This window comes from Juglans microcarpa x Juglans regia, chromosome 8S (assembly GCF_004785595.1).
Source record: "Juglans microcarpa x Juglans regia isolate MS1-56 chromosome 8S, Jm3101_v1.0, whole genome shotgun sequence".
Classification (NCBI taxonomy): Eukaryota; Viridiplantae; Streptophyta; class Magnoliopsida; order Fagales; family Juglandaceae; genus Juglans; species Juglans microcarpa x Juglans regia.
In genome coordinates this window covers 9,994,215-10,009,356 of record NC_054609.1, presented here as the reverse complement: position 1 = coordinate 10,009,356, position 15,142 = coordinate 9,994,215, and the positions used below count along the sequence as shown (strand labels likewise).

At 39.0% G+C, this 15,142-nt stretch overlaps 1 pseudogene; it reads right to left on the bottom strand.

Moving 5' to 3' along the window:
• The window catches only part of LOC121244977, a 67,275-nt pseudogene extending 54,401 nt beyond the window's left edge, over window positions 1-12,874 (bottom strand).
• Between the last annotated feature and the right edge of the window lie 2,268 nt (window positions 12,875-15,142).

Below are 15,142 nucleotides of genomic sequence, written 5' to 3'. Positions count from 1 at the left end.
TATTCAATTATGATTTCAATAATAGTTTATAAATATATGAGTTTTAAATATGATTAAGTTAATTTTCAACATGAATCTAAGTTGTTTTACCATATTCGATAAAATTATATTACGAGAAATTAAGATTATTTTTAATGATAATAGTATTTATTAGATTTCTGATAACTAGATAGTTATCAAAACTATTTCTGTAGTATGAATTTAAGTAGATGGAGAGTTTTAGCAGTCATTTTAGAAGTTTAGTAACATTTAGTATTCCGTATAGGTGACGATTGGTATTCATTCGGCACGATTGTGGAAAGATTCAGAAAAGCTAAAACGTCCAGGTAAGCGAAGTTACTATGCTAGATTTGCATAAAAAGAAATGAACTGGGGTTGGTTTGTAAAAATGTGCATGCTATTTTAAAGAAAATGTGAAAAATAACCTCAGTATATGTTTTGCATTCACTCATCAGATATGTATGAAAGAGAAAAGAAATGCTTTTGGCATGAGTAGTGTAGACATGAGCAATATTTGACATGTTTCTGAAATGTGCAATAGAGCGAATATGATGTCTGTGAATTTTTGTACATGTGATACGAAAATTATTTGGATCTATTTTTTATCAAATGGAAATGATATGAATATGTTCAGCACGTGATTTGATATAATATGGATATGAAAAACCTTTGACATACTTATATGTTTTTATTCTGATTCTAAATATGGTTCGGATATGATGATACTAGTTCACGTGATATGGTTGGTACCAACATGATATGATATGATATGAGTGCACCCACTTTGGAAACAAAATGATCTTTTATGTGTTCTTTCCTGTGTACACACTCGAGGCTACAAGATTGAAAAATGAGAAGTTTCATAATATGATACTACCTGATTTGGCCACCGGGGATAGCACAACCCTGCCACGAGGGTTAAACATGGTATATGATATGATATGATAAGATGAAGATGTTCAGTTATGTTATGCCAAAACGTGTTTGAATATGAAAATGGTCTTTGAATATGAAAATGATCTTTGAATATGAACAATTAGTTTTTGAGTATGAAAATATTGAAAAGTCGCTCTGATTTTCTGATAACACGTTTCTGAGATCTGCATATGAAAATGAAATATTTTGTTTCTGCATATCGAACTTTCTGAAAAGGCTATGTTTACATACTAGTATATGTTCTCTGCTTATTGAGTTGTTGATAACTCACCCCCTATCTCCATAATATTTTTCAGATATTTTGATGGTACAGCTAGGGATCAAGACTAGAAATCTCGTATAAGGTTACGTGAGCATAGTGGAATAAGTACAAAGATGGTACTTTGGTTATCCGAGCATTTTATTCAATAGTTCTATTTTTTCTTTGTCGATTGGGTATTTTGGAAAGTTGAGGTTTATTTTGAGATTTTGTAGTGTTTTAGATTATTCATATTGGAGTCGTTGATTTGAAATAGTGAGTTGTATGTATCATTGAAAACTTTGGAGTCTATAACTACATGATTGAGACATGATTTTGAGTGACTAGTGGTAACTCTCCGACCCATCCGGGACCATGGTGTTATAGTAAACCTCTTCCATTTTTTTATGCCTGATTCTTTCAGCTTTTATTCATTGAGAACAATGTTCATTCAAGTTGAGGGGTGGGAGCAGAAGTGTTTTTTTTTTTTATGGCTTTTCTGGTGCTAGCATGCTTTATGTGAAATACTTTTTATTGCACCTCCAAGAACATTTGAAAGGAATTGATTTGTTTTTATGACCCAAGAAGTTTTAAAATTACTATTTTTCAAACTTTTATACCTGTGAAAAGATCTGTTGGAATTATGAGCTACTTTAGCATTTAAGGATCCAGATTTTAATTCAAAATAGAAGTTTATCCAATTTTTAGTCGATTAGGCCAGGGGTGATTTGCTAAAAACTGCTAACTGCTGATCTACACATACACTCAGAATATCTTAGTTGACACTATTATACCATGAATTGGAGATCAACATTGCAACTGTATGGAACTCTTATGAACTATATTCTAATGGTTTAGGAAGAAACTCCATTATGATTTAAAAAAATATATATATGAAAAGGGAGAATGAAAGCATGAAAAACAAATGAGAAAAAAGAAAAGCCAGGGATCATATAAAAGTTGTGTGATGGAAAAGGCTTCCTATTACCAGGGTTCGTACAAAAAAAATGGCATTTTAAAGTGTAATAGCGTGAAAGCCGCCATTACAATGGTTTTGAATTAGAGTAAGACCAGTTGATCTTTCTTGACCAGTTGCTGATGTTGGAACCTTTAAATGGATTTTGGTAGTCAAACTTGAAAATCTGACAGCACACTTGCACACTCAAGGTTAAGCATGCTTTTTGCATTTTTTTCCTTTGGATGATTAGCTGGATAATGTATAAACTTCTGTAGGGAACTAATGTCTGATTTACATTAGCTCTAATGCTCTAAAGCCAATGAATCTGACCTATGGCATAAATCTTTGGATTGAGTAATTTTGAAGTAAAGTTGAATCTTCTTGCTCTTTTGACCGCTCAATTTGCTAGAGACTAACAGAAAGCTAGTTGGGGGTGTGATAAAGTGTTAAAATTGCATGATTAAGTTGCTTATGTGAATAAATTGTTTAACAAAAAATGAGTTAAGTACTTAATTATGTAGTAGATTATAGTACTTGAGTAAATTGATAATTCCTAATATTTTGCACTTAAAATATTCATAATGCAGCTGGTTGTAACAAGGATATACATGACACTTGCATTGTTAAGCCACATCAGATTTAATATTCCAATTTTATCTTTATAGTGCTAAACAGTTAATCCTATTTGCTATATGGCATTTTTGGAAGAGAGACTACCAACTGAATGAGAAATTTTTTTGTCCTGAAAATAGGTCCCGAATTTGTGTCCCGAATATTTTTTTTTTTTTTTTACTTAGTGATTAAGGAAGTATTTTTTAATGATGTTGTGAATTTTTTATTTTTTAAAAAAATATTTATAATGGTTAAGAAAATACATGACAAAAAATGAAAAGAAAAATAAACAAGTGAAATAGACAATTCGAAATATTTATTCGATATGCATTTTCGGTGAACGTAGCAATGCTCCAACTGAATTGGTACTTTTTGGGAGGATTCAGGCGTGTGCGAGGTGGAACGTGCGAAGAGGGGATGTGCGAATTAACATGGCACGAGAGAGAGAGAGAGAGAAGCAGACCACTAGAGGAGAGAGACATGAAATTGGGGCTAAAAGCAAGAAAGTGGTCCCAGGGAGCAAGACGAAAAAGTGCGCCTGGAATGTTTGCAGAAAGGAGTATTTTTTTTTCGCTAGAAGCAACTGGGAGTAAAAAGAGATAATCACGTCCAGAGAGTTGGTGGCTTGCATTGGGAATTTCCTCTCTGAGTTATAGCTCTTTGTTTGATTATTTTCATTTCTGAAAAGATGATACAAGGCTAACTTTGTAGCTTGGGTTGCGGAATGGGATTTGATTGGTTTTGAGGTTTTAGATTAATGAAATTTCAGTTGGTTTAAACGTTATTTTTAATCTGTTGCAAGCCTGAAATTGATTTGAAACTAGATAGAAACTCTTGTTCATGCTTTGTTGTAGACGTAAGGCACAACAAAGGCTTGAAAATTTATCAAGATTCTTTTTGGTCAGATGTTATTATGGGTTTGGCCGGCAATGTAGTGAGGATTTTTAAAGAAATGGTGCAAATCTGAACATTAACTCTCCATCTTCTGATTATCAATTCCTTGAGTGGATTGATAGTTGAGAATCAGCACCACGAAACATTAACTAAGAACCAAATAAAAAAGAGACCCATCCGCAGCTCAAGTGTATGATAAATTGCTTCTTCGAGCTTCTATTCTGTTGAAATCTCTAGTGTTTCTGACTTCATTTTGCTGTATTTAGTTTCATACTTTGTTTCCTTTATTTTCAAGGCTCTTTACATGTTAGGTAGTAGGAATGAACTTGATACTTCATCATTTCGGTTTGGACTCAAATGTAGATATGTTCAAAGCTTGTTTTTGTAATTAGATTACATAAATCCTTTCATACACTTTTTTTACATAACCATAAAAAGTTCAAAAAGAATTCACATGGAACCTCCTCTCCTTTCTTTATACATAAACCATAAGATTTTACATAGCATTTTCAAGATTGTTTTTAATACTCTTTCGTCCCTGGGAAATACGATCTTGGATTTATTCTTGATTTAACTTGACAATTCTATACTTGGAAGAATGCATTTGGATTAATGTCAACTCTCTTATTTTGTTTAGGGATACAAAACTATCTTCCATGATAACACAGAGACCGGTGTCTCGCTGATACTACTTTGTAACACATCCCAAATACTTGCTGTAATTCTTCTAGTGACAGATTCCTTCGAGGGGAGCAACCTCCAGAGAAGATGAAGATGAGAGAGAGAAGGAAAGTAGCTTTCTATTAAGGATGTTGCATGCCGTTACAAAGAGGGGCACCCACTACATATACTGGTCAAACCTGTACTAACTAATGGGCCAAAGCCCAACACACTAAAACAAAAATTATAACAAAAGGTCAAACACACGGCCAATCCAACTAACGAAAGGCCAAAAGGCCCAATAGAAAGCAAATAAATGGGCTTACAAATAACCAACGGGGCTGAGCCCAAACCTCTAGCCCTTTATTACCCCAAAACAAATTCCACAGTGACTCCATTCCACTCCTGTAGAGGTACAGGATTGTGACATACATTTTGTGATATGCAACTCATCACATGGTAGCTTTACACACCTACATACAAACATACATACACATGCACACTTTTTTATTCCTATGTTTTTATACAATATCATCTATTATAGTTGTTGTTTTTCGTCTCCAAACGCTAGATTTAGTGGCATAGATTCTTGGAGGTTGACTAATTATTAATGCTCAACATGATTCCCTAGTCAACCCAGCCGCCATCAACCGCTAGGTTATGCCCATTGACAAATCTAGAATCATCAGATGCAAGGAAGAGCACGGCATCAGCCACATGCCCCACTTTTAGCTCAACTCCTTTTAAGCTCGCATGCGGCTCAAATGCCTTCTCCACCTGCTCTGCGTCCATTTCGGTTTTACTGCATGCCAAAGGAGTCGCAACTACAGAGGGCGATACACAGTTCACTCTAATCCCATGCTCCCCTGGCTGCCTGCTCACTGATCAAACAAGTCCAAGCACCGCGTGCTTTGACATAAAGTAATCAGTGCTATGGGTTGAACCCTGAGTTGCTGCTGCACTGGCAGTGCACACAATGCTCCCCCTCACATGCCCTTCAACCATAGCACGTGCTGCATGCTTTACACATACAGCCATGGCACGTACATTGATCGCAAATAGGTGGTCAAAGGCCAACAAGTCTAGGTTAAGTACGGTCTAATCTGACTTATTAAGAATCCCTGCATTACTAAACATGATGTCAAGTTGCCCATAATTATTGACCGTCCATTCTACCATGGCTTTGACCTGGTCTTCATCAGTAACGTCACAACATTTGAATATAGAATGGTTCAAACCAATTGATTTAGCAACCTGATGGCCTAGTTCTTCTTGGATATCAGCAATGACCACCATACGCGCGCCATGCTTGGCAAAAAGATGTGCAGTCGCCTCCCCGATGCCACTAGCACTGCCTGTGACTATGGCCAGTTTGCCTTCCAGTTTCTTCTTGAGCAATGTGGTTTCCGTCATTGTTATATGACAATAAGATTATAGGATGGATGGGGGCAGCAGCTGTCTCCTGCTAAAAGAAGATGACCAATATATGGTGATTTTGGATTAATTGGGCAAACCGAAAATCTGATATTACACACGTGATTTGTTGACAAAACTAAGGAAAGAAAAAAGAAGGTCCAAAAGTTCTACCAAATTAAGAGTGATTTGTGATTTGTGGTGGAATTATGATTTAGATTTTAAACGTGCTCTCAAATTCATATAAAACAGTGGATATGAAAAGAAAATAAAGTAAGCTTGATCAATTCCACTACAAGAATTGGGACAGGGTTTGACAGTAGCTTCTCTCTGATGGGTATACTGCAATCAATCGCAAAATCCAAGTTAACAACGCTCTCTTGGAATTCTTGGAATCTAAACACACAATAATAAACAAATAACAATGATATAAACAACTGAATATCAAGCAACAATGCTAGATCAAGTTTCAATTCAGCAAAACTCCTAATAGCACTCTTCAAGCCAATGTAGAGCCTTAAAATCCATGATCATCATAAATTATTGATTTGAGAACTTCTTTGGAATATTCTTCCTACTAGAACAAGACTTGGTGAAATCATCTCCCACCAAGAAACAGAAGAATGTGTATTCTCTAACCATGAGAAAGAAACTCTGATGTACCTTTTTGTTGAATGTCCAATCAACAAAATCCTATGGCAACTGTAACCCCCGCTCCTTTCTTCTTACGTAAGCTTCTCTCTTTCTTACGTAAGGCTCCTCCTTTCTTACGTAAGCAAATTCAGATGACGGAATTATGCAACAGTCTGCCATTCTTTCTGGCGACTGCGAGCATCATCATGTGTGCCTAACCATGACGACGTGCCTCTCGAGATATTAGGTGACTTCTAAAGTACGCCTAGTGTTTAAATGTACTGGAAATATTTATATGAGGTGTTTCCAGTATCGTTGAGTTAAACTTTTTTTTAAATGAGGCAATTATAATATTTTGAAGAGCTCCAAAATATTATAATTGTCGGAGATCATTTTAATATTAATTATTAAAATGATTCCAGTTATTTGAAATATTATTGGGATTTAAATTATGTTGAAAGCTTTAATTAAATTAAATGATTTCATCCTTTTAAATATATTAAATAAAACTTCATCATTTATTAATGATGAAGAAATATTATTTTATAAACTAAAGTTAGTTTAAAATAATATTTACCTTAATTCCTCTAAGTGCTTTTAATTAAGTTAACATTTACGCATTTTCAAATCAGTATTTTAATATCTCATCCTTAAATCGTTACGCGGATCCCAAGATGAAGGGACTGGATTATAAACCTAGACCCTCTCTCTTTCTCTTTCACTTTTCCCTCCCCTCTCTCTCTCTCTCCTCCCTCTCTCCTTCGGCATACGCTGTACGCAGCCCCTACGCCCGTAGCTTCCATCGCACAGCCCGGTGCCGCCGTGCGCCATCCACTCTCACCACCGGCACCGTCGCACTCCTCTCCCTCCGGCGAGCCTCCCTAGCTCAGCCCCTCTCCCTCACGCTCTCTCTTCCTCTCCACTGGAAGTGTAAAGCCCGAACGGGCTTGATGGCCACTACGCCGCCGTGCGCCGCCCAATGGCTCCACCGCTCCCACGGCGACCTCCCCTCCCACCGGCCATCATCCTCCACCGAAGCTAGCCCCTGTTATGCAGCCCTCCCTCTCCTTCCACGGCAAGTACCCGAAATGGGTCTCTAAACCATTTCCTCACCGTGCACCGCCTACATGGCCACCCACGGCCACCCAGCACCACCATGGACCTCCCCTTACCTCCCCCTTCCTCCTCCATGTGACCCGAGGCCAATAGCCTCTCTCCACCACACGGGTTTCCCCCTCACGCACGCACGGATTGCACGCACTTGCACCGCCGTGCGCCGCCACCCACGGCGGGTAACCACCCTCTCCGGCATCCTCAGGCCACCACCAAGCTATATCAATCACCCACGGCCTCGATCTGTCACCTATGCACCTACACTCTCTCTCACTCTCCCACGGCTTCTCCTCTATCGTGCGGCCAGATCCTCTGCCGTGAGCCACCATGGCTCCACCTCGACGCCACCACGAGATCCACTGCATTTCCCTTAGCCAAGCCTTAGGTCCAAACCACCACTTTACGTGGTGGGTAATCACTGCACGTGATGGACAGTCACTGCATGTGACTAACCGCCATTGTACACGGTTAGGTACGCTGTGTACCGCCCTTCACTGCCACCATCACAGGGCCTGCACGAGCCCTTCTAAGACCACCCTTAGCTATCCAAACGACCAAACGATTCCCGTACGTGGTGTAGTCGCCCCATACATCCTTTCCGACATCATCGACCGTGACGGTCAACGGGCAACGCACGGGTTATCCCGTCGATGGTATAACTCTCTATCCCTTTTAATTATGTTAGATATTGATTAGTTGATTAGGTTGTGGACTGTGCTGTTAGTATCAGGGGAATGACTGGGTTGCATTGAGATGCGCTGTGTAGTGCGCTGTGAAGTGTTGGGCATATCTGTGTAGTGTGGTGATGTGATGTGCCGTGTATGTGAAGTGTTGGGCTTATTGTGTAGTGCGCTGCGAAGTGTTAGGCTTTCTATGTTGTGAAGTGTGCGGTGAAGTATGATTGTGGAGTTTGTGTTGTAATGATGGCGTGGTTATGCTGTATGGATGGCGTGGCGTTGTGTGGAGTGGGAACAGTACACGCTAAGTGTACTTTGTGTGTGGCGTAGTGTGAGATAAGGAGAATATATGTGAGATATATTCTCCTGACGTATTGTGGATTGGGAAGAGTACACGTAGAGTGTACTCTGTATAGTGTGGTGTGTGAATGGAATACACGCGGAGTGTACTCTATGTGGTGGAGTGATGCATCGTATGGCAAGTATGCCATAACGGTGATGGGTCATGGCGTGTATGAAGGGAGTACATGTGGAATGTACTCAATGTGGTGGAGAAATGCACCATATGGCAAGTATGCCATAACGGTGATGGGTCATGGCGTGTGTGAAAGAAGTACACGCGGAGTGTACTCAATGTGTTGGAGTGATGCATCGTATGGCAAGTATGCCATAACGGTGATGGGTCATGGCGTGTATGAAGGGAGTACATGCGGAGTGTACTCTATGTAATGGAGTAACGCACTATACGGCGGGTATGCCATAGTGGTGATGTGGCATATGTGAAGGGAATATATGTGGAGTGTACTCCATGAGGCAGCGACACTCTGTGTGGCGTGTCGCAGAGATAAGGATGGTTGTGCAATTGATGGGCGTAGAACGTGATGAATAGTGTCGAGAATTGTGGAACAGTGTCCTGAAGTAGTTATGGTACAGCATGTAGTCTGAGGTGACAAGTGTCACCGTGATTGACTTACGGCTGGAAGTATGCGTGAAGTAGCAGAACAAGTGTAAGAGTACGCAGCGGAAGCATAATTGGGCAACGTCACGAAATGACGTGGTTATTGACAGTCATGCTTATGATGGATAAGGAGTTAGCTTTGGAATGATGTAACAGGAACATGACGAGATGTCACAATGTGACGGGAGTACGTGAGGAATCATACTCATGATGAGTTAGAAGTTGGCGTAGAAGTGATGTCAGGTGACGTGACAAGGTCACGGTGTAGCTTGAGAGTAGTCTTGAGCTATGTGAATTGACGCAAGGCGTAATAGTGAATGGAGCCTTGTCATGTTAAGTGTTGGGATGAACTGTGAAAAGGGACGGATAGCATAAAGAGTCATGCTAGCCGGGTTAAGAGAATGTTGGTATCAGAATATGGCCCTCATCCCTACGAGCAGGTGATCAACATGTTATATGTTGATCTTAGGTGATAAAGAGGTAAGGTACATGTGTAATCTGGTGAGACACGTGTACCAGACGGATTCACCATATGTAATGTGTAATCTGTCTTAAGCATAGTTACATGATACTTAAGCCTCAGAGTTGGCTTAGAGCCGTGTGGCTTGTATGGATGGGAATGAGGATTAGTATGGGCTAAGATGTATAGAGGTAGTGACGGGTGTATTGTCTAGGATTGGGATGCGTGACTTAGTTGGTCTAAGTCGTGCATCAAGATGAGTTCAATAAGGAGAATAAGACGAATGTCTTAGTGTCTTAATCCTAAGGTGAATCATGGGTTCACTTTAGTGAATGAGCACTCGAGGCAAGACCTGAGTTGGAAGATGCAGTGACCGCAATGGGTCCTCGAAGGTTTTAACATAGTAAAGGGCACGTAAGTGCACGGGATAGAATGAGAGTGTTCCAAGTATAGCGTAGTTCTATTTATAATTTAAGTTGCTTATGCACTAGATAGAGAATGACGTTAAGATGATGTATGCATGTAGGTTGGCAGCTGACACGAGCATGAATGGACTGCATGGTATGAAAGTAGCATGGAGTCCAGGTAAGTATTACGTTCATGCCCTTCTGGAGTTTTCTAGAAATTACGAAACGAAAATGAAAAGCTCTTCTCTTTAGGAAAATGTTTACGAAAGAAGATGCCATGCTTTCAAACGTATATGTACGTACGACCCCTGCATGAAAACCCCTTTTTATGCACCCAAAGTTATTAATTGTACGCATTCGAATGGATGACTATAAGATGTATCTATTGTACGTATTTTGAAAGAAACGAACTGATGTAAATGCACGAAAGACAAGCTTGAGCGGACGCCTTCGTTGATCCTACGGACCAACGTTGTCGCGAGCACCGCGAGGTGATGCTCGCGGACGCCTCGAAGGCCGACGTTCAAGGTGATGCTTGCAAATGTCGCGAAAGGCGAAGTTTGAGCCCGTGCTTTATGTTTTATGGACGGTGCGAACTAATACTTTTGTGAATGCCGCGAGGTGATGCTCGTGGAAGTCATGAAAGAGGACGTTCGAGCCCATGCTCACGAAATGACGTTTTCTCACGAAAAGAAATATTTTCTCATGTTAAATGAAAGAAGAACTGAATGAAAGCTCCAGCTCTTCAGAGCTGGCATGAATGAATGAATGAATGAAAGCATGAAATGTATGAAGATACGTAACGGCCACATGAATGAATGAAAGGGTACCAATGAATGGGCAGATTGCAATGCCGGGTAAGTAGTACTGGTAGTGCACCCAGTGCTGCCCCCTATGAAAAGGGATTCACAACCTGTGGCCACGGGCAGAATCCAAGTCAAAGGGCTGCTAACCCTAACACACGGAGCGTAACAGTGTGTACCGGCCTATGAAAGTGAAAAGAAAAAATATATGTATGTACGTATGTACGCATGCACGAACGTACTTTAAGAAATGAAGGCACTGACGGGTGACACGTTTTACGAAAAGAAAGGAAAATCCCGTCCAGTGACATTTTCAAATGAACGCACGTATGCACGCATGTATGTAAATATAGTATGTACGAATGATGAATGCATGAATGAAAACCTATGTTATTATATTTTAACTGCATGAAGTAATGCTTACGAGTCTTCGACTCATTTTAGTTTTTATGCATGTCCCGCCCCCCACAGGGAAGGAAATGAAGCATGGGTCGGGACGGACACGGCCCATGGGGAAGAGCACGGAAGTCTAGGCACGAGGTTCAAATGTAAGAGAGGCATTTTATTATTAAAAATGATGTTTTCCACTGTAAACATCTTTTATTGTAAAAACACATTTTTATTTTATAAACGTAGAGTCTTGCACCCTGGGAAGAAGCAAAAAGTTTTAAATCGGACGGTAATTTCCGTCGTCTTTTCTCAAAATATTTTATAAAAAGATCTACCACAAGGACGGGCGTTACAGCAACAGAGCAATTGGCCTTTAAACCTTGCAAATTTGCCTATTGCTTCTATATCAGACTGGATTCAAATGATTATCTATCTGGGAAAAGAGCTGGGCTTCGAAAAGAGGAAAGACACCACTTCCAACTATTTGCAGTCATAATGATAGATTTTATTTGGAGGAAGAGAAATGATATCATTCATAATCACACTTCTCTTTCAATTGAGGAGGCAAATGTTCAAGTCAAGCACATCTATGAAGATTAAAAAGAAGCGTGGAAAGAAAAATTTGATCAACAAAGCAAAGAAGATAAATGGTATCCTCCTCCTCCAAACTATCAAAGTTTCTCTTTTGATGCAGCAGTATGAGATCAATTTTTAGTAGTCTCAGCAATTCAAAGAAATCATAGTGGAGATATTATGAGCATAATAACGGAAAAGGTACAAACCACTATCCCTTTAATTGCAGAAGCAAAAGCAGTGCTGCTAGCATCCAATATGACTTCAGCTCAAAGTCTTGCAATAACAGAAGGAGATTCCCAATTAGTAATTACATCCATTGAAAGCCCAGATACCTCTTCACTCCAGAAAATATCAACTATTATCAAGGACATTCAGCACATAGCTAATCTTCATCAAGACTGGAAATTTGCTAAATTACATCAATCTCAAAATTGATGTGCGCACTCAGTTGCGCAATGGGCAACTACCAATCATGTTTTTGGAAGCCTACCCGTAGATAAAATTCCTTGATGTTTTCTGTATATTGATAGTGGAAATGATCCTCCTTAAACTTTGTATCTTTTTTTAATCTATAATATGCTTGATTAGGAAAAAAAAAATGGTCTTTACCAAACAAGTATAAACCATTGCCTAACAATGTAAGTTCAGGACAAAATGAAACCCCAGCCATCAGATTGTTTTGCAAAAAAGGTATATATACTGAAAGCAGCAGTATACTAGAAAGAGAAGATGACCCAGATAGGTTTTTTCCATCAAACAGAGCATTTGCATAATGAAAGCAGAGGAGAATAAGGACTCTGTAGACTGTAAGAAACCTACCAGAGTGCTTGGCAGTCTTATTCAAAACATCCAGATAATAAAGACTGCACAAAAGGTCCTAAATACACTGTCAAATTCCTTCAGAACAAAAAGAGCAAAGGAAATTCGATCAAATTACCGAGAACAAATTGTATTTTAAAAGAACTATGTAGATATAAGCTAAAGATATTACAGAGGAGTAGATTTTCATACCGAATATATATGCTGGGATTGTGTTGGAATAATGAGAGGAAGAACGTTCAGCTAGAGCAAGAGGAACGGCGAAGTTTTGGCCTAGACAAAATTTCCTTGAATTGAAAGTCAGAAAATGATCAACGACTAATAAAAGTGTTTGGAGTGAAAAGCTCAACTTTGTATTTTTATATTGATTGTACCCATTCCGACAATTGACCACGTCCCAGGCTGCCATCTGCTTGAACATCAAAGGACAAATTTTTATATTTTCTGGCATTCTTTATAGAGAAAAGCAGACACGCGATGCGCGGGACGGCGTAAGCATTTAATTATAAATGACTTTGTAAACTTTCTTATTTTAAACTTTTGCAAACTAACTGTGAAGACCAAACAAATATTCTTTAAAGAGTAGTAGTGGCAGGTTTTTTTTTTTTTTTTTGAGAGGTATAAATACTTGTAATATATTAAGGATAATGTTGCCATTCAGCCATTACAAGATCTGAAATACAAAGAATAACAAGGTCAATATCAATCTTTTCTTCATCTAACAACAATGCTTCCCTTGCAAGCCGATGTGCAACCCGGTTTGCATCACTTTTGATATGTCTTACCCTCCAGTCAATTCCATGCATCATATGTTTGATGTCTACAATAATAGGATTGTAGCTGTCCACTTCTTCTTTCTGATTATGTATGGCAATCACAACATGTGAAGAGTCACCTTCAAACATGTAGTTAAACAGGCCAAGATCTTTACACAACTTTACAGCTTCATTTAAGCCCCTTGCTTCAGCCATATCAACATCTGAGCAAAAATGCATGGGTTTCATCAAACTCATTAACACAACCCCTTCCCAATCTCGAAGCACAATGTCAATTCCAATCTTATTTGCTTGTTTCTGTACAGCAATATCCCAATTGATTTTTATATATCCATCTAGTGGAAACTCCCATTTAACTGTAGCATTTGGAACTGAATTCTGCTAATGAAAAATGGCCTCCATAGCTTGCTGATATGAATTACATTCATTGACAGCATACTGAAATAAAAATGAGAGATAAGTAAACTATTGTTCATGAATTAAGAAATTCCTTATGTGCCATAAAGATCGAGCCACATGAGCAAAACAAGCTAACTCCCTTCCTTGCAACCTGTCATCCATCTGTTTAAAAATCTGAGCAAAATCAAGATTAGTAATTGCCATTTTCTGCATATTCTTATCTTCCATTATCCATACATCCATAGCAGCAAAACCTAACCATAGGATATGCCCAGTAGATTTAGGTTCTAGCAAACAGACAGGACATAAAGCAACAACAGTCACATTTCTCTTGTAAAAATTTAGTTTAGTTGGGAGGGAATCTGAACATACTCTCCACATAAAATTCTTAACAAAATTAGCAACAGGTAGAACCCACAATTCTTTCCAACAAGAATCATACTCGGCTCTTTTAGATGTCTCACCATTAAGACTCCAGATTGTCTCCATATACATGTGATAGGCACTTCTAACAGAAAAGATGCCATTATGAGCCCCTTTCCAGACCAGTTTATCAGGGTTGCCCAACACACTAACAGGTATCTGTAATATTGCATCAGAAACAGCTTCATTAAAAATAGACTGAACCAATTGAACATTCCACCAAGCAATCTATTTATCAATTAAGTCCTCAACCAAAGCATTAGGCCCCAAAGTCTGTACTAGAGATTGAATCATACAAGAACTCTCCCTTTGAATCCATCTGTCCTGCCAAATATGAAACTGTCTACCATTACCCACTCTCCAAATAAGACCATCCTTAAGAAGCCTTATAGCCTGCCATATACTTCTCCACACAAAAGATGGTCTTGACCCCAAGTTGGCTTGCAGCACTGAGGATGAAGGAAAGTACTTAGCCTTAAAAATTCTGCTAGGTAGGGAATTTGGGGCTGTAAGAAATCTCCATGCCTGTTTAGCTGATAAGGCCATATTAAAATCAGTCAGATCCTTGAATCCACACCCTCCTTTCTGCTTACCAGTACATAATACATGTCAAGATTTCCCATGCATTTTATTTCTATCTTCCATGCACTCCACCAAAAATTTGAAATTAAGGAGTTTAACTTCTGACACAAGGTTTTAGGCAAAAGAAACACACTCATGTAGTATGTTGGGACTGATTGGAGCACTACCTTAATAAGAACTTCCCTTCTAGCTTGAGATAGAAATCTATTTTTCCAATTCACAATCTTGCCTTGCACTTTGCTCACAATATCTTGAAAAGCCCTCAATCAAGATTTACACACCAAACTAGGAAGTCCCAAGTATTTCTCCATGTTGGATGAGTCATTTAAACTAGCAATCTCCTTAATATATTCCCTTGTTGAGAATTTTGTATTTCTACTGAAAAATAGAGAAGTCTTATCTTTGTTAAGCAGCT